This window comes from Sitophilus oryzae, unplaced genomic scaffold (genome assembly GCF_002938485.1).
Source record: "Sitophilus oryzae breed Bouriz unplaced genomic scaffold, Soryzae_2.0 scaffold_1508_pilon_pilon, whole genome shotgun sequence".
Classification (NCBI taxonomy): Eukaryota; Metazoa; Arthropoda; class Insecta; order Coleoptera; family Curculionidae; genus Sitophilus; species Sitophilus oryzae.
Window position 1 is genome coordinate 144,690 of NW_022146179.1, and position 20,428 is coordinate 165,117.

At 34.1% G+C, this 20,428-nt stretch overlaps 1 protein-coding gene across 1 annotated transcript in view; it reads right to left on the bottom strand.

The window, feature by feature from the left end:
• Positions 1–20,428, bottom strand: part of LOC115878328 (polycomb group RING finger protein 3-like) — a 105,532-nt gene that overhangs the window by 39,037 nt on the left and 46,067 nt on the right. The window lies entirely within an intron of this gene.

Sequence of the window (20,428 nt, forward strand, 5' to 3'; positions counted from 1 at the left end):
AAGTTTGATGGAACTGAACGGAGGTCGTTATTTTTTATTATAAACAAGTTTGGGTATGCGTAAAATAAGGTACTATATGATCGATCTGTTTAAATTTGAACGAAGTTTAGGAAAAATGCACTAAACTTTTTTAGTTTTAGAATTTTAAGCGTTTATTAGTTTCATCTGAATGTATTTCTACATTCGGATGAAGGAGCAGGAATTCAGAAACAATACAAATTTTCGGGTAGTCAAGCCGTGTTGAAAGCGCTTGAGGCAACGAAAAGCACGTCTATAACGATTCCTATTAGGAGAGTGATGGGAAATTCTGTTCCACATGAGTCGCGTTACACTAGCGACCGTTCCAGAAAGATACCGCGATTTTGTAACCGAGGTTCCGACTTCCAAAGTGTTGCGGTCCTCGCTAAAAATATATCTAACTTATCTATATTTAATTTAACTAGATTAATGTAACATATGCACGGCAACATAGTAACACACAAACAGGAAATCCTACACTCTATTAAACTTTTCTATCAAGAACTTTACACATCAAAACAGCAGGGGATCAGAACCGACATCCGAAAGGTAATAAATCAGGGGTCGGAAGAAATTCCAGAAATAACCGAGGAAGAAATTATCAGTGCCCTTAGAGATATGAAAAACAATAGAGCTGCCGGCGACGATGGACTGTAATAGAGTCAATCCAAGAAGGAGGACCAGAAATCATCAAAGCTTTAAATGTCCTATTTAATAAATGCATTGAAGAAGAAATAACCCCATCACAGTGGAACAACGCAACCATCATTATTGTACACAAGAAAGGTGACGTTACAGACCTTAAAAACTATAGGCCCATCAGCCTTCTTAGCCACGTATACAAATTATTTACTAAAATACTCACCAAGCGTTTGACAAATAAAATAGACTTTTTTCTTTCGAGCGAACAAGCAGGTTTCCGATCAGGTTACGGAACAAATGACCATCTTCTAACAGTCAAGGTCCTTATCGAGAAATGCATTGAGTATAATAGACCACTAATGCTTGTCTTCGTGGATTTCGAGAAGGCCTTCGATTCGGTAGACCAGCGGAAGCTTCTAGAGACACTAAGTGAGAGTCGCATCGATCATCGATACTCCTCAATCATAAGACATATATATGATAATGCCACGGCAAACGTCAGAATATCGACAAATCAATGCACAGATAAATTCAATATCGATCGAGGGGTAAGACAAGGCGACACACTGTCCCCTAAACTATTCGTTGCTGTGCTAGAAAGTATGCTAAAAATGATAAACTGGGATTCAACAGGAATTAACATCGATGGCAAATTGATAAATCATCTCTGTTTTGCAGATGACATTATTTTAATAACAGACAACATACAGGAGGCACAGAATATGCTGGATATGCTGAATGATGCTTCGGAAAAAGTCGGTTTGAAAATTAACTTGTCAAAGACACAATACATGACAAACCTAGTACTAAGTGGAAATTTAAACATTAATAACATACCTTTGGAACAAGTGCATATATATAAATACTTAGGGCATGAGATCGGTATTAGAAGGGATAATCAGACCCACGAAATTCTACGAAGAATAGGTTTGTCGTGGGCGGCATTTGGCAAACTAAGGCATATACTGAGATCTGATATTCCCATATGTTTAAGAAGAAAGATCTTTAACCAGTGTGTCTTGCCTGTCCTCACGTATGGAGCTGAAACGCTTACTTTGACAAAAAAGAACATACATAGAATACAGGTCATGCAACGGAAAATGGAAAGGTTGGGAGTTACACTCAGAGATAAAATACCCAATCATACAATACGAAATCGAACAGGAGTAACAGATGCGGTGATATCTGTCTTACATCTTAAATGGAATTGGGCAGGACATGTGGCTAGGATGACAGATGGACGGTGGACAAAGAGACTTGTGGAATGGAGACCGAGACACGAGGCCTATAGAAGCAGAGGACGACCTCCTAGTCGATGGACAGATGACATTAAGAGGGTGGCTGGAAACTGAATTCAAGTGGCACAAAATAGAAGGAAATGGCTAGAGTTAAGGGAGGCTTTTGTTCAGCAGTGGACGGTATAAGCTAAATGATGATGATGATGAATGTAACTTTTATCCGCCACTCATTTTCCAAATATCGAGTTTATAATTGTGTATATAGCCAATCTATCTCATTTTTAGAAAAACGATGACCTTCCTTTTTATTTTCCATCAATTTTCGTTTAAATAAAATCAACGGCTCATGTGAATTGCAATATAATATATTTAATATAAAAATCAAGAACAAAGTCCAAACCACTGTGAAAAAAAAAATTATTGGCCTAACCTAACCTTAAAAATAGATATAAACAATAAAACTTATATAAATGTATAAAAGCAAATAAAATATTTTTAATTTATTTTATTTGCTTTTGCGTTTCATTTTTCAAACAACGCTATTTTATACCATGCCTAGTACATACCAAAAATCGCTATTTCGAAAGTAACGTAGCGACGGGAGCAACAACGCCAGTAGTAACCGACCAAATCGCGACAGGCAAAACCGGAATCCTAGAAGCGCTCCAGCTGGAACGAAGTACGTCGCCGCCGAGGTCGATTGTCGATAGCCAGTTACAGCAGGGACCAGTTACTTCTGTTCGCGACTAGCGACAGACGGAACTACGGCTCTAGGAGCGCGAAGCGACGGTTGGGGCGAAATTAAGTCGCCGCTGAGGTCGAGCTACGGTTCCAGCTAACTTCAAGAGCAATTATAAATAATTTATTTGCAAATTATAAATAGGTAATTTATAATTTTGTCGTCATTATGATCGTCGTTCTTCAGTAACAGGTTCCTGATTCGTTGTGGAGCGCGACAAGACATTACAAAAAAATACTGCTCCAAAATCACGTTACTCAAATACCGATACATCACTATTAGGAGATGGGAACAAAGTGTCGCTAAATATGGATACCGGGACATGTCGGCCTAGAGGGAAAAGAACTTGCTGACTCTTTCACCAAAACAGGTGCCGAAAAGCGGCGTAGTAAATAAACACTATTTCTATATTTTTTAGATGCAAGAAAATTTTGTTATGTCTATGATCGGCGATTTTTTTGAAAATGGAAACAATTTACAAACAAACAATAAACTGTTACAGCAAGGTAAGATAATTTTTAACTATAGCCAATATTAGTTATCTGCAGTATGTGTGATTTATTGTCAATAATACATTAAATCTGACTGATACAATCCGATTGTTATCCGACGAATACAATAAATCTGAATGAAAAGACCTACAGTCTTTTGCCTTTTGCTTCTTTTGGATTTATAAACCAGGTCTCTTTGGGAATAATGGACGCCTTTTTTAAATAGTATATTTATATTTTATATTGATATTTTTACATTGTTAATTTTAGTTTAAAAAATTTGTTTTTCTGTTTTCAGGTTTTTGTATAAGGCTCCCGTTTTCTGTCAAGGGCTGAAGGCTGTGAATACCTTAGATTAAGAATAAAAGTGAATACGTGTATTTATTTACAAATTACTGTAAGTGATTATTATTGTTATTTTTTTTTCTCAGCTTAAAGCCGGTTTTAGCGATTAAGTCGGGATAATTCTTATCAACGACCTAATCGCGGTTCAACACAGTGCGAACGATAGAACAGGTAGAAAGAATTTTGGACTTCTGCATGGTAGGCATTCAGGGATTGTGAAGTTGGAGTTTCTTAAGGCCTTGATCAAAGGTTTACGTCTACTAGGCTGTTACAGGTAAGTATTATTGGTAATATAAAAGTCTTGCTCAAATCGTATATGGCTTTTAGTTCTTGTGCCAGTGCTTCATATTTTGTGATTTTCTCTTTTCTTGCATTTTTAATATTTTCGTCTAGTGGTATTGTGATGTCCAATCAGGTCTATTATGCTGCACAGTACGATCTGTGATGATGTCAGTATCCCAGTATACTTTTACGTTTTCGTGTTCTACTATTTTTTCAGGTAAGTATCGGTAGTACGGTGTAATTTCATTTAAAATATTTTCTGTCCAGATAATGCCGCGGTGCAAGATAGGTACATCCAGAGCAGATGTGTTGAATTGTTTCCGGAAAGGCATTGCATAGTCGGCATCTGTCATTAGGTAAGTCCTTTTTGGCTATTATTTTTAGGAAATTTTTAGTTTTGATTAATATTATTTATTAAATTATTATTATTTTATTTTGTTTTATTGATGACAGGAAAAAATACAAAATACATTTAAACTGAAAGAGGGCCCGCCATAGAATAAACGGTAACGGAAATAAAAATGAAGCCATCATGTCAACATGTCAATTTGAAAATTAGTTCTGCAGACGACTACAATGGCTTTCGGTGGCGTATCGTGTTTCTACGATTTAACACAGAGTTGACACTTCTTTCTAGTTAATTATTGGCCTTGGCCTTGGGCCTTGGACATAGCAAATTTCGTTTAAATCGGACTATTTTTTGATTTCATTCATTGATGATGGGGTTTCGTAGTGAACGAAACGTCGTCAAAATATCACAAAAAGAAGGGGCTTTTTGAGCCCCATCTACATTCCGAGTTCCAGCCCCCTAGCTTACATAGGATCCGAGTTACGAACCTCCGATCGTTACCACATTTCCTCTCGCGTCTCGTGTGTCACGGCAATTAAGCAACGCGTTCAAATTTTACTCCCATCGCGCGTAAAGAAGTTTTACTTCAAAAAAATTGTGTAAATTAAACGATAAAACAAAAGTAGGATTATAGTAATTAGCCGACCATACCAACAGGTATGGTAGGCTATTAAGATCGGCAAAAAAAAAGTTTTTTTAATTTCACTCCAAATGAGTTATTTGGGTCATAAATGACCTAAATAAAAAATATTTTCATGGTGTCTGTCTGTCTGTCTGTCTGTCCGTCTGTCCGTCTGTCTGTAACACGATAATTGAAAAACCGCTTTAACCAAATTTGGCACAAAAATACTGTGGCATCCGAGAATCTGGCCATTAGTTTTTGGTGGGGGTGGGGGGTTGGTAAGAGGGTATGGGAGGGGGTTAAAAATTTAAGAAAATCGTAACTCCAAAATGACAGTAGCTAGCGAAACGCGGTTTTCAATTTAAGATTAGGAATAATATTTGCAACAAAATTTGTAATAATATCAAAATCAGTCAAAGTCGCAGTTTTTGAGATAAAAAAAATTGGAAAAATTCCTTTACTTTGAAACTAAAAGAACTGCCTGCCAACTTTTCATTAACATATTTTAGTATGGGCGGCTATACGTGCCTCCCGGCGCCAATTTTTTTGTATATTATGGTATGTATATGTAAATAAGTCTTTGATTCTACTAAATAAAAAATATATTAACTGTTACATATTTTTTCTAGACTACTACACTAACGTTTCCAATTTAATTAGGGCTACGATATTGTACTTGAAATTTGATTAAAATAATAAAATAATAATTCTAAGTTGAAACTCTCATTTCTCATCTCCGTCAGTGTTGCGGTCTTGTTGGGATTGAAATACTTTATTCAACCCTACTACGATTCAAATTATTCAAATTGGAATTTGCTAAGTTTACGAATCCGACCCGGAAATATTAGTTATATGTTTGTTGCTTTATATAAATGAGATTTGTACGTGACTGTCATGAGTTAAAATATTCCAGAAATATTTCGATTAAAACTTTATACTGAATTATATAACTGGATTCTTTAACTTAAGTTTAATTATTAATAAAAAGGGAGGCTTTAACTTTTGTTTTGTTGCTATCGAAATAAATTGGAAACTAACGCATACATACATACATACATCGCTGACGAGTATTTGACACACATCAGAAGATGGTCACGCAAGGCGTTTTCTTTCATGAGCTTTTCTGTGACTGAAAAGCCCGATATGTGATGTTATCTGCCTACCGCACTCCGGACATTCAAAAATCTCATTGCTTCGTTGCCTCTTTAATTTTTGGTTTTTGCACTTTTTCGTTGTGTTAACAATTCTTCTCCATTGCGTTCTGTTGTAAGCTGGTTCTTCCCACTCATTCTGCATGTTAATCCCCTTTAAGTTTTCGAGGAAAATATCCTTGTACATTTTGAGTTGTCCACCTGGCTCCTCTTACCGTTTACAAGCTCACCGTAAAGCAGATATTTTGGAATGCGGTTTTCTTGCATTCTGCATACGTGACCAGCCCATCTTAAGCGGAATTTTGTAATCATGACTTACATCAATCATCAATACTCTCGCACTTAGCTATTTCAACGACAGATACGTTTTAATACATGATGGAACCATTTGATTTTTAAGAGTTGTCTAAGGTGTCTCTGTTCCAACTTGTTTAATGCGTTCATGTGTCGGCGGTACGGACCCAGGTTTCGCTTCCATATAACATGGTGGGAATTATTATCGCTCGGTACACCGCAAGTTTCGTCTTTGTGCTCAAGTCATGATTGTAGAAAACCCTGTCTTTTATTTTCAAGAATGCTCTTGAGGCGCTGCTAATCCTGTGCTGAATTTCAGAGTCGATATTAGCCCTTTCCGAAATCAAACTGCCGAGGTAATTGAATTCCGCTACATATTCCAATAGTTCATCTCCGATCTTTATAGCATTGTTGTGATCCTCCGGGGGAGTGCACATGATTTTAGTTTTATTGATGTTCAGCTTAAGTCCCAAAGCTTCGTATGCCCATGTATATGTGTTCAACATTTATTACAATTGCTGTGATATATTTGCAACTAGAGCACAGTCATCAGCGTATTGAAGTTCTGGGATGAATTTTGTACGTGTTTTTGCCCTGAGTCTTTTTATGTTGAACAGACCGCCGTCGTATCTGTATCTAATGCCCAAACCTCTCTCCTGCAGTTTGCTATCCACTATAATGGAGAGCGCTGCCATGAATATATTGAATAGGAGAGGCGCTAAGACACATCCCTGCCTAACGCCTGTGTTTGTTAGGGATCGCTCAGTGATCCATGATATGACACTCTTGACTTGTTGTTATGGAGGCTTTTACACACTGTAAGAAATTTGTTGGGTACTCTGAACTTTTTCATAATTGCCCAAAGTGCATCTCTGTTCACAGAGTCGAAGGCTTTTGTTAGATCGATGAATGCAACATAAAGTTTAGACTGCTGCTCTTTTACTTTTTCCTGTAATTGGCGGATGGAGAATATGGAATCGACGGTACCGCGGTTGGTGCGAAAACCCGTTTGCGATTCTGGGAGGATTTTTTCTATATGTGGGTGCAGGCGGTTTGACATAATTTTTGTAAGAATTTTTCCTCCGATAGCCAGTAGTGAAATTCCTCGGTCCATCTCCGAAACTAAGCATTTTAGGACATACATTTATACGAACTTTTTGACTTATTTTTATTTGCAGAATATGCTGCTGAAGTTTCCGGAATATAGTTTACCCTGTATAGACGGTGCAATTTTGATAATCCGATGCAAGATCGTACGAGGTATGGAAATTAATAAAATATCTCAACCTACAACCAGTTTCTTTAGACAAATGGCAAGCCCATTATTATCAGCCTTGCACCTTCTGGTCTCCAGTTTTTACTTATGACTAATTGCTATTTACATTTACTACTTTGGGTTTTTGTTAGGCATCGAATAATATTTAATTATAAAATAATGTTTATAAAAAATACCAATTATTACACAAATATTTAATACCGACTTAAAGAATATGTGAAATTTTACGTTACATTTATTTTTGTTTGTAATTTTTATTAAATTCGAATAATTGCTAAAAAAGCATTTAATGAAAAATTCCCTGCAGTTATTTCTAGAATTTCAAAAGGTCCAATTTGATTAAATTAAAGCAATATAAAGACATTCCGGAATATTTAAATTTAGCTAGGAACTCGAGTTTTCAGTTGAAATGATTTTATAAATGCGAAGTTTGAAAGGAACGCCATAATTTATTTAACAACCCACTTTACTGCATTGTTTGTAAACATAAATTTCAGAATAGTTTTCTTATTAATTTATACTTTTTATGCACGGTTTTCATCCATATACACACACCGGAAAAGTCTAGGGATATTACAATTTTATCCCGCCATCGTCAGTAATTTTATTATTTGCATTTCTGATATAATAAAATTAAAATAAACAAATAGTATTGGAAATAAAAATGCGAAATTTACTGAATTTTTCAAATTTACCTTGATGTTTATTGAACTCAAAAAAATACACAATTTTTTTTTATTCTAAACTGTGAATTAAAAAAAAAAGATAAAACCATTTTTACTTAATAAAGGGTATGGCCTCCTCTACTGTTCATTACAACCCTACATCGTCTCTCCATGCTCCTGATCAGGTTGTCGATCTCTTCTTGAGGTACAGCCTGTCACGCTGCATTCACGGCCCGAACCAGATCCCTACGAGTTTCACGAGGCATACCCATTCTCAAAATTATTCTTTGGACCGCGTCCCATATAGTGTGACCAACGGATCTGTAGCTACGGGGTATCGGCAGGGGAACGCAGTTGTAAACAAAACACGCCCAATTTCATTCATAAAATAGGCATGGGCGTACGGTGTTATATGAAAATAATGTGTATCATAAATATAATACTCAGATTAATAATTTTTTTCAAAAAACTTTATACTGTTTGAATCGTTACTGTTGAGTTAGCAGATAAAATACACTAAAAGCTTTTATTAAAGCTCCCTTAAATATTTTGAATCATTTTATTATTGTGTTGTTAATATAATAGAAGAAATAATTTACAGCTGGGGGTTGGAACCTTTGGTGTTACACAGCAAAAATAAAACACTAAATCAGTACAATACACCAAAACACTTTTTAATTTTACACTGGACCACGTTTCGCTAACCATGTCTGCCATCAGCAGATGATCAAGACTGAGTCTTGAGGTATATTTATTTATATATCTGTACTAACTATATTTTTTTCTATAATACATAATTTTAGATATAACTATTTCCAGCAAAAAAAAATCTTGAAAATAGTTAACTTTGGAAGCGCAAACAAAACATAATTTTACTCATCAGTAGATCTGATATTGCCTATTACACCAGATATGGTATCGCTCCGCAGCAGTTTTTAAAGGTTAGGTCATTGTATACCCATATGTTTCATCCAAATAGATAATACTTGGCTATATTTTCGAATTTCGCGTATATATTTATATCCCTCTCTGTAATATAATGGGCCGCTCCATTAATATTTATCTGTTATTTTGACATTTACGCCAAAAAAAATCATTTGATTTTAATAACTCCCTAAGCGTTTCCCTGCAAAAGGAAAATTCGATTCTTCCTGCAATTTTTGCAAAAGCTTTCTAATTGTGAGGACGAGTTTGAATTCGAGATAAAATCTATTTATCAAATTCCTGACCACTTCGAAAAAGTCGTCGAGCTTTTCGACAGCAGTCTCACGTGGTCGTTTCTTTCCAGAGCTGGATATCATTTTATCGGGGTTAGTTTTAAGCCTTTTTTTAACTTCTGTGTTTTTAACAAGTTTACGTTTAAGCAGCAACTTAAGCGAACTCTCTGTAGCTTCTTCATCGCAAACCCTATTATGAACACAAGGAAATAAACCAAATGATATTTCTTCCACGTTATTATTAACTTACTTATATAAATTAGCTATTATTTCTCTTGTCTGACTATGTAGTGTCTTACCCTTAACAAATTTATTCATTTTAAAACACAAATATACGATCAAACTTGATATTAATAATTAAAAACTACGAACGAAAAACATTATAACAAGATAACAAAACAATAAAACACAACTGAACTATCAAATATACAAAAAATATAGGAATAAAGTTTAGGATAACCGGTATAAAATAATGAAATAAAGTAATAATGATCAAAAAAATGACACCGCCACTGGATATTTCAATAGTATTCAATATTCCTACTCTTTTCAGAAGAGATCGTGAAGTTGGGCATAAAGCAAGCGAATAGGAAAGGCGTAAAAGACATGGCAACCGCGTGGTAACAAATCCTGTGACGTACTCTCGCCAATCATGTTCGATGAATAGGCGACCATGCGCGGCGATGCCGGTTTGCCAATGATATCGTTGAAAAATCTTCAACTTTCATAATAAGCAGATTATACAGAATGAAAGAAATAAGTTATTAAATAAAACATATCGAACAATATGAACTACGTTAAAATTCCTTAGTAATATACGTCAGAATATATGCTAAACACATTATATATAATAAAAATATATTAAATTTATAGTTCATGTCTGGCAATTTTGCAATTTTATAGATAAACGTGGCAATATCGATTTTTTTTTCTCGCATTCCTTCCGTAGCTACAGATCCGCTGGTCAAACAGTACGTGCTCGATGGGGTTGAGGTCAGAAGATCGTGCCGGCCAGGGTAAGATGTTTAATTGATGAGCATTGATAAACTCACTTACCACTCTGGCTGTATGAGTCCGTGCATTGTCATGCATGAGAATGAAGTTTCTCCCAAAATCATTGGCATATGGTAACACGACAGGCTCAAGAATTAAATCACGATATGTGATTCCTGTTAGAAACCCTTCAAGTAAAACGAGATCGGTTTTTCGGCCTAACTGACTCCTCCCCAGACCATAACTGTTCCACCTTGATAAGGGTGCACTTCCTGAACATGATCCAACCGAATAAGATTTCCCGGTTTTCTCCATACCCTAAGTCTTCTCGAATCCGGATGAATTCCAAAGCGTGACTCATCCGTGAAGAGAACATTGGCCCATTGTTCATTCGACCACTTAACATGATCTTGAGCCCACAAATATTGTACCTCTCGATTTCCTCTCGTTAAGGGTTGAGCTCTCCAGGGGCGTCTGCTTCTTAAGTTGACCTCTCTTAATCTATTGCGAACAGTGTCAGGACTAACGGTTACATTATGTGTTTCCTGGAAAATTAAACTAAGCTCTGGTGCTGTAAGAGTCGGTCGGCGTCGAGCATTTAATTTTAAAAAATGATCTTGCTGAGGGGTAGTAATGCGATGTCGCCCTGTGTGCCTTTCAGCAACATCACCACTTTCACGGTAGCGTGCATTTAATCGCGATATTACACTTTGCGTTGTATTTAATGCTCTAGCTACGTATATTTGGCGCATTCCAGCTTCGAGCGTACCCATGGCCCTTAGCATTTCGTCTCTGTTAAGATGTCTACACCCCATATGTCGTTTAATACTAAACAGAGTTATTTGAATGAATTCTGGCCAGTTATCATAAAAACATAGCCAGTACAGGTTAAATTCGAACAATTGATGCTAGGTGCTTTTTATACATTTGACAAAAAATGCACAAACACTTCTGCAAATATCCCAAATTTAGAAATAACTAGTGTGACTACTTCGTTTCAATCGAAGTAGAAAGAACCGGCCTACAAATATGTGGTTGTTTATTCAAAACATTTATTTTTAACTTCAATAAAATGATATCCCTAGATTTTTCCGGTGTGTGTATTTTTACAATAAGTAATTTAATATCTATACTAATTATATAAAATCCTTAAGTGACTCACTGATTAATCACGATCCTGCTCAAACCACTCAACGTAAGAAGCTCAATTTTGACATACAGGTTGATTCTGTATGCTGGGGTTCGATAAGAAGGGATTTTTCGGAATTCCAGTTCCAAGGGGGTGAAACCACCCCTCAAATATTACAATATTTTTTTTTTTATAAAACGGTCAAGTTTCCGAAAAGCGCTTAAACATGTATATTTTATTATGGTTTTTACATATTTTAAGATTTTTTAAAAATGTATACAGGGTGTTTCGGAAAACCTGGTCATTGATTAATCACGATCCTGCTTAAAGCGATTGACGTAAAAAGCTGATTTTTGAAAAACAGATTAACTTTAGGGTGTAGAGGTTCGATAAGAAGGGACTTTTCGAAACTCGAATTCTAAAGGGATGAAATCACCCCTCAAATATTAGAATATTTTTTATTTAAAAACCGGTTAGTTTTTCGGAAAAACTCTTATAAGCGTATATTTTATTTTGTTGTTTTACATATTTTAAGATTTTAAAAATTTATACAGGGTGTTTTATAAAATATGACAATTGAGTAATCACGATTCTGCTTAAACTGCTTGACGTTTAAAGCTGATTTTTGGCAAACGGATTGACTGTGGGGTGTAGAGGTTCGATAAGGAGGGGTTTTTCGAATCTCAAATTCCAAGAGGGTGCAAACGCTCCTCAAATATTACAATATTTGTTATTTAAAAAACGGTTAGTCTTTAGGGAAAACGCTTGGAAACTACTGGGCACGCATAATTTATTTTGTTTTTTTACATATTTTGAAATTTTTTAAAAAATCATACAGGGTGTTTCAAAAAGTTGGAATTGATTAACCACGATTCTGCTCCAGTTTGTATGTTAATGGAAATTTTTGCTTTGCTTTATCATCACCATTACAAATGATTAATTCGACGCAAACGAAGTCGCGGGTACACGCTAGTATAAATAGTATATAATAAACGAAATATTGGGTAAAATAAATAAAATGAGAGAGATTGATAGTAAATAGAAAGTAAAAAAAGCTTTTTTGTTTACCGTGTTAAGCGATTGTGACTAGAACAATATTGATTTAATGGTTTTGAATGTAATCTCGTTTGAGATAATGGAAACATCAGGCTGGAAATTAGGCTTAGAAAATGGAATTAGTAGTTACCTTCGATACTTCATTTCTTAAAGAACTGTCATTGTTGCTAATTGATTTATACAACGTTCACTTTTTAGATGAATATATCAAGAAATTCAAATTTAAATTAAAAAAAAAGAACGTTTGAAAGTACAATATGGACAATGGTGAATTATTGAACAAAAAAATGTTCTTGGGCTGGCATTATCTTTAAGGCTGAAATATTACTGGAAGCTTAGACTTATGTCTTTTTGTGCCGATCCTAATGATTATTTTGTCATTAGTCGGAATACCAGTGTGCCACACATACCGGCAAAATCGGAGCCGGCGCCGGCGCCGGCTTTGCTCACGTTCTGGCAGTTGTATTTAATTCTATTGTATTTGCCGAGGATCTAATTTACTTATATGGCAATTGATTTCAGGACCGGCACCGGTTCCGATTTTGCTCTAAGAACGCCTGCGCAAATTGCTCTAAGAACGCTGCAATATAATAAATTAGCTCCTTCACATATACTCCGATCCGGAAAAATAGTCGTGGACCGGCAAATAGAATCAAATACAACCGTTGGAACGTGTGCTAAGCCGGTGCCGGCACCGGCTCCAACTTTGCCTTGCTTGGTGTGTATGCAAACGCTCTTACATTTTACTTGCTCAATTTGTAGAACTGTCATGATAACAAAATTTTTGAAACACAACCCGATAAAAATAAATTTGACCCGAAAAGTTATACAGGGTGAGACAAAATTAATATGGAACATTAGTCACTTTTAAAAGCAAGTTGCTCCTTTATTTTAAATGGAACACCCAGTATATTATTCCGGTATTCAATGGAGAATTTATATATCTTCAAAATATTATTAAGATTGCCTACCCCTCAGACAAAGATTTTCCTAGATATTTTAATTTTTATGTTTTTGCGTCAGTAGATCTTTATTATTTGAAAAAATCTAGGGTGGCTGTGTGATATACCTTTTGTTAATATAAGAAAAATTAACGATTGTAGTGTAAAATACTCAACGGTAATAAAAAAGATACACGTTTAAAACATATTTTAATTATTACAGAATTAAAACTAGATATAAAACTCTAATTATGTGACAAAAATTAGCTAAAATGAAATCAAATACTCAAAATGCTTCCTTTCCTGTTAACTGCACAAAATGATTGTATTTTCAAGAGGATCTTTTCATTTTAAAAAGCGTATGTGGAGTTCTACCTCGATAAGCTGCTACAATAATTTCTCTCATATTGTCGACAATAGTTGGTCGAGTTTTGTAAACACTGTCTTTAACATATCCCCATAAAAAATCCAGACTAGATAAAATCAGGAGCATTTAAGTATTTATTAATTGGTGAAAGCACACTGCATTCACCAACTAATAGAATCATATCAATTCTCTCTGATGTAGGATAAGTTTGCATTTTTGGCAAATTTCTGAGACATTATTTTATTTTAACTGACACAAAATGATAACTAGTTAATAAAGTTGGACTAATTATACAGCTATGTTGAAATAACATCATACATATCACAGCCACCTTTTTAGATTTTATCAAATAATAAAGATTTACTCAGATCAAATCATATAAATGAAAATATCTAGAAAAATATTGGTTTGAGGGGTAGGCAACCTTAATAATATTTTGAAGATATATAAATTATCTATTGAACACATATAAATTATCCATTGAACACATTGAACACAAGTTTTTTTAGTTAAAAAACATAATTTCTTGATAATATGACAACATAGGTAGTAGATTAAATTTACAAGAAAGAAAACTCCGAAAAGATCCAGTAGTTTGTCGGCCCTGAAAATATTTGTACTTATTTAAGACTCACCCTGTATTACAAATAATTTCTTCATTTATTTATACATTGGACTTTTTATATTTGAACCATTCAAGATAAACGCGTACCTGCGACGTGAAATTCTAAATTTATATATTATCTTAAATATGTCTAACTTTTTCTTATACTGAAAATTTTCATTTCATATAAAAGTTACCTATTGAAATGCAGTTCAAGCATGAATAAATCTAACTGCTATTCTGATTCGATCCTATTCATCTAAAATTCTGTGCTTTAAAGAAATTTCTATAAATATATCCGGGAATAATCTATAAATATAAAGGTATTCTTGATTTCCCCTTCTTTCGTATGAAACTTCTTACGAAGCATCTATAAACATATTTTTTATAGAAATTATGTAACAAATACTAGCATTTAAATATTCGCATTCGCATTTGCAAAATTTATGCAAATATTTTGCAAATAATAACGCCCAAAAAAAATATATAAAATGTAAATAACGTTGGATAAATTAAAAACGAAATTAATTTCTTATAATTTTCAAGTTCAAATTCACATTCGCATTCGCTAATATCGTTGACAGATATTCAAATTTGTATTCGAATTTGCTAATGGTTAAAAAAAGAAAAAAAAAACAGTCTGTGCACTCTGTGCGCATATTTGAAATGCACAGCTATTAAATTGAAGGAAAAAAAATGTTTGAAAAAAGTTTAGTTTGAAATGTCGAAAAAGTAATAAATTATTTTTTTTAAATTGACCGTCTGTGCGTCTGTCCGTCTGAGAATTCCAGTCGGGTACTTCTCTATTCACGTGCCGAGTTTGGTTCCAATCGACCTATAATTATTCAGAACCTCGCAATTAGTGGAATAAATTAGTGGTTTCAATTAGCGTAGAAGTTTGTTCCTCTAACTTGAATGTAAGCATTCACAACGTCAAAATTAGTGGTAGAAATTTTCAATTAGTGGAAAAAGTTAACAAACTTTCAAATTTTCCACTAATTATACTTCAAAATTAGCGACAAATGCCATTTTGGCCTTTGATTATCATCCGTCAAAAAAGTTTATTGTTTTATAAGGTAAATATTAGACTTTCTCTATGGATACCACTAATTCCCGCAAGTTGTTGCTAAGATATTCTAAGCTATTTCTAATGTATGAAATGTAACTGAAACCACTAATTTATTCCACTAATTGCGAGGTTCTGAATGAAGCTTAAGCCTTCAGGACGTTAAAATTAGTGGTAGGCATTTTCTATTAGTGGAAAAAGTTAACGAAGTTTGACTTTTCCAATAATCATACTTCAAAATTTGCGAGAAATGTCATTTTCGCCTGATTATCATCCGTCAAGAGAAAATGTGGTTAGAAATCAAAAGTTTATTGTTTTATAAGCCAAATATTAGGCTTTCTCTATGGATACAACTGATTACCGGAAGCTGTTGCTAGGATATTCAATTAATTTTAATTGTGTTTTTTAGACATTATAAATGATCGTAAACTAAAAAGTATAAAGTGTAATTGAAACCATTATAATCTTAATTTAATGTACTGAATGAACTGTTTTGGAACCTCGCAATTAGTGGAATAAATTAGTGGTTTCAATTAGCGTAGAAGGTTGTTCCTCTAATATTAATGTATGCATTTAGAATGTCAAAATTAGTGGTAGAAATTTTCAATTAGTGGAAAAAGTTAACAAACTTTCAACTTTTCTACTAATTATACTTCGAAATTTGCGACAAATGCCATTTTGGCCTTTGATTATCATCCGTCAAAAAAGTTTATTGTTTTATAAGGTAAATATTAGACTTTCTCTATGGGTACCACTGATTCCCGCAAGTTGTTGCTAAGATATTCTAAGCTATTGTTAATATATAAAATGTAATTAAAACCACTAATTTATTCCACTAATTGCGATGTTCTGAATGAAGCTTAAGGCTTTAGAACGTCAAAATTAGTGGTAGGCATTTTCTATTAGTGGAAAAAGTTAACAAAGTTTGACTTTTCCACTAATCTTACTTCAAAATTTGCGAGAAATGTCATTTTCGCCTGATTATCATCGGTCAAGAGAAAATGTGGTTAGAAATCAAAAGTTTATTGTTTTATAAGCCAAATATTAGGCTTTCTCTATGGATACAACTGATTACCGGAAGCTGTTGCTAGGATATTCAATTAATTTTATTTTTTTTTTAGACATTATAAATGATCGTAAACTAAAAAGTATAAAGTGTAATTGAAACCATTATAATCTTAATTTAATGTTCTGAATGAACTGTTTTGGAACCTCGCAATTAGTGGAATAAATTAGTGGTTTCAATTAGCGTAGAAGGCTGTTCCTCTAATATTAATGTATGCATTCAGAACGTCAAAATTAGTGGTAGAAATTTTCAATTAGTGGAAAAAGTTAACAAAGTTTCAACTTTTCTACTAATTATACTTCGAAATTTGCGACAAATGCCATTTTGGCCTTTGATTATCATCCGTCAAAAAAGTTTATTGTTTTATAAGGTAAATATTAGACTTTCTCTATGGATACCACTGATTCCCGCAAGTTGTTGCTAAGATATTCTAAGCTATTGTTAATGTATAAAATGTAATTGAAACCACTAATTTTTTCCACTAATTGCGATGTTCTGAATGAAGCTTAAGCCTTTAGAACGTCAAAATTAGTGGTAGGCATTTTCTATTAGTGGAAAAAGTTAACAAAGTTTGACTTTTCCACTAATCTTACTTCAAAATTTGCGAGAAATGTCATTTTCGCCTGATTATCATCGGTCAAGAGAAAATGTGGTTAGAAATCAAAAGTTTATTGTTTTATAAGCCAAATATTAGGCTTTCTCTATGGATACAGCAAGCTATGAACTACGAAATCTGGCAACATGTCGTGTCGTTCGCGATTTTGTACTTTTAGGGTATGTTTAGTATTGATTATTTGTGTTTCCATGTCGGCATATTTCTGCATTTATTACTGTTTTCCACCTGGTTTGTTAGCGAATTGTTGGTTTAATATGATTTAGTAGTAACAGAACGTGTACTACAGTGGGCATTTCCTGAAATTCGATGTAAGACAGTCGGTAAATGAAAGTTAATCAATATTGTCAACAGCATAAAAATCCAAGCGGATTTTGTTAATGTTCATTCATTCAGTTTATGTTTATTAATAAAATTTTCGTAATATTCCTATACATTTACGTTTTATTTCAGATGCCAAGGCTATGCTGCGTACCTAGTTGTAAATCAAATTATCGAAGTACTCTGAAAAATGAAGAGATTCTCGTTTCCCATTAAAGCAGAGCTTCGCCAGATGTGGCTTAGAGCAATACATAGAGAAAATTTCAACATTACCAAAAAATCTGTTGTGTGTTCCAAACACTTCGACGATAGTGAAATACAACGGGTTGAATTGTATAAAAATAACGAGGGAGTTTTATGTGAATTTCCTATGAAACGGCCAAAATTAAAACCTGGAGCTGTGCCTCATATATTTGACAACCAACCAAAGTATTTTACCACTCCTTTGCCACCTAGCCGGAAAAATCCTGAAGCAAGATGACAAAACCTTTTAAAGGAGCAGAATGATAAAAGTGAAATGTTTTCAAAGTGTTATTCTATTAATTTTAATTATGTTTTGTTAGGCGTTATGAATGATTGTAAATTAAAAAGTATAAAGTTTACTTGGAATCACTAATTTATGAAGCTGTAGCTTACAGCTTCATTCAGAACTTCGGGATTAGTGGAATAAAATTCTACGCTAATTGAAACCATTATTAGTGGAATTAGTGAAATAAATTAGTGGCTTCAATTAGCGTAGAAGTTCGTTCCTTAAATTTAAAGTAAGAATTCAGAACTCCAAAATTAATGGTAGACATTTTGAATTAGTAGAAAAAGTTATCAAACTTTTAATTTTTCCACTAATTAAACTTCAAAAGTTGAGAGAAATGTCATTCTGCCCTTTGATTATATCTTCTGTCAAGAGAAATTGTGGTTAGAAATCAAAAGTTGATTGTTTTTAAGCTAATTATTAGGCTTTCTCTATGGATACAACTGACTAACGCAAGCTGTTGCTAGGATATTCTATTAATTTTAATTGTGTTTTTTAGACATTGTAAATAATCGTGAACTAAAAAGTAAAAAGTGTAATTGAAACCAATAATTTATTCCGCTAATTGCGAGGTTCTGAATGAAGCTGTAGCATACAACAGTCACAACTTCACAACAAAAATAGTCGACTATTGTTTCACTATCGCGTTACTCAGAAACATAGAAAAATGATGACTCTCTATTGCAAGACATCAATGCATGCGTTATTTTTCGGAAATAACAATTGCTGCGAGCCTCGTAATTGTGATGTGGTGATCTCGACTTCCTATTACCGAGCCATAACTGTTAAAATACTGTTGTAGAATGTAGAATGTTTAGGAGGGGAGTTTAGAGGAGGGCCAGTTAGTAGAGTGTTCGCTCCTTTCCTAGCTAGAACATTTGCTTTTTCATTGCCTTCTATCCCTTGGTGAGCAGGCACCCAGAGCAGGAGGACTTTATTTTCCTTGCCTAATTTGTTGAGCTTCTCTAGGCATTCTTTGACCAACTTCGAATTGATGGTTACTGAGTTGATCGCGTTTAGTGCTGCTTGACTATCGGATAGGATGACAATTTCCTGTTTTCGATAGTTCCTATCTAAGATAAATTGTAGGCATCTTTCGATAGCGTAAATTTCTGCCTGAAGGATACTGGGGTAGGTGCCCATTGGTTCAAAGTATTTGGTTTTCGGCCCAAATACTCCTATCCCTGTCCCTGCTTTGCTTTGGTTTTGGAAGCATCAGTATACCACGTTATGGTATGGTCTTTTATATGCTGAGTAAGCGTTTCTTCCTTCCAATACTTTTTATTACTCAATACTACAGTGAGGTGTTTGGAGGACACTGGGAGTTGAAGAAGTGGAATTTTCTTTTTGAGGGTGTTCCAAGCCCCTGACCTGAAAATTCTCCCATCAATACTGTTTCCGTCAATGACCATTCTAATCATTGTCGCATTGGCATAACTACCGACGACAATATGCAGTTACTTTCATACCTGTTATATTTTGAAAATAACAGCTGTAAACTTATTTCCAAGCGACAATTCTAAAATAAACCCGGAAATAAAAGATCGTGATAAATAATAGCCGTGTTGTTAAGAGATATAAGTGAAACCTTTCTTCCAACGAAATAACTCTCGAACACTCAGAAATGCTTTTTTTTTAAATTATTTATTACAAAAAAATTGGTTTTAGTACATGTGTATGCTATGATGGTTGACAATCAACTTACTGAATTAAATGAATTAGAATAAAAAGTAAAAAAAGTACATGTCTTGGTGGGAACGGCTGTCTCTCTTCTTCTTATTGAAGGATAGGAATCTTCTGATATATTTAACGCAAAGAATGTGCTTTTTTCCTTTTAAAGAAGATCAGTGTTTACTTCTTTGTATAGGAAAAAATGACAATCATAAATAAGAATGAATAATTCCGAGGAAATGTCACTCCAATTAAAAAGCATTCTAAATTAAAAAGTTCTTCATGTTGTTCAAGGGGATTTTAGTCAAAACTCCGTTCGCATTCATTAAAGCTTTCGCACTTTTCTTGAAGAGAATATTAAAATAGAAATGGCGGGGGTTAAGATGAGAAAAAAAAACATGACAACTTTGAAAAAGAGGCAAAAACATACTGGGTGTTTAGTTTTATTTTTTACGTCGGTGTCAATATTATGGTTTTTCTTCACTAGTTCAAATTGGTGTTTAACGTTTTTTTTATTGCTAAGGCTAATCTGGACTGGGCCTACTTTGTTTATCCGGAATCCGAACCGCGATCCTCGGCCATATTACTGTCAGTAACCTACCAATTTAGCAAGTGTCTAAAACGACTCTTGCTCACGAGATAAATACCATCATATCCCAAGCAACACGGTTCCAGAGTATATGCGTTTAAAATATGCGTATTTCATATTAGTTTTTTATAAGCAACGTGTAATATACGCATAT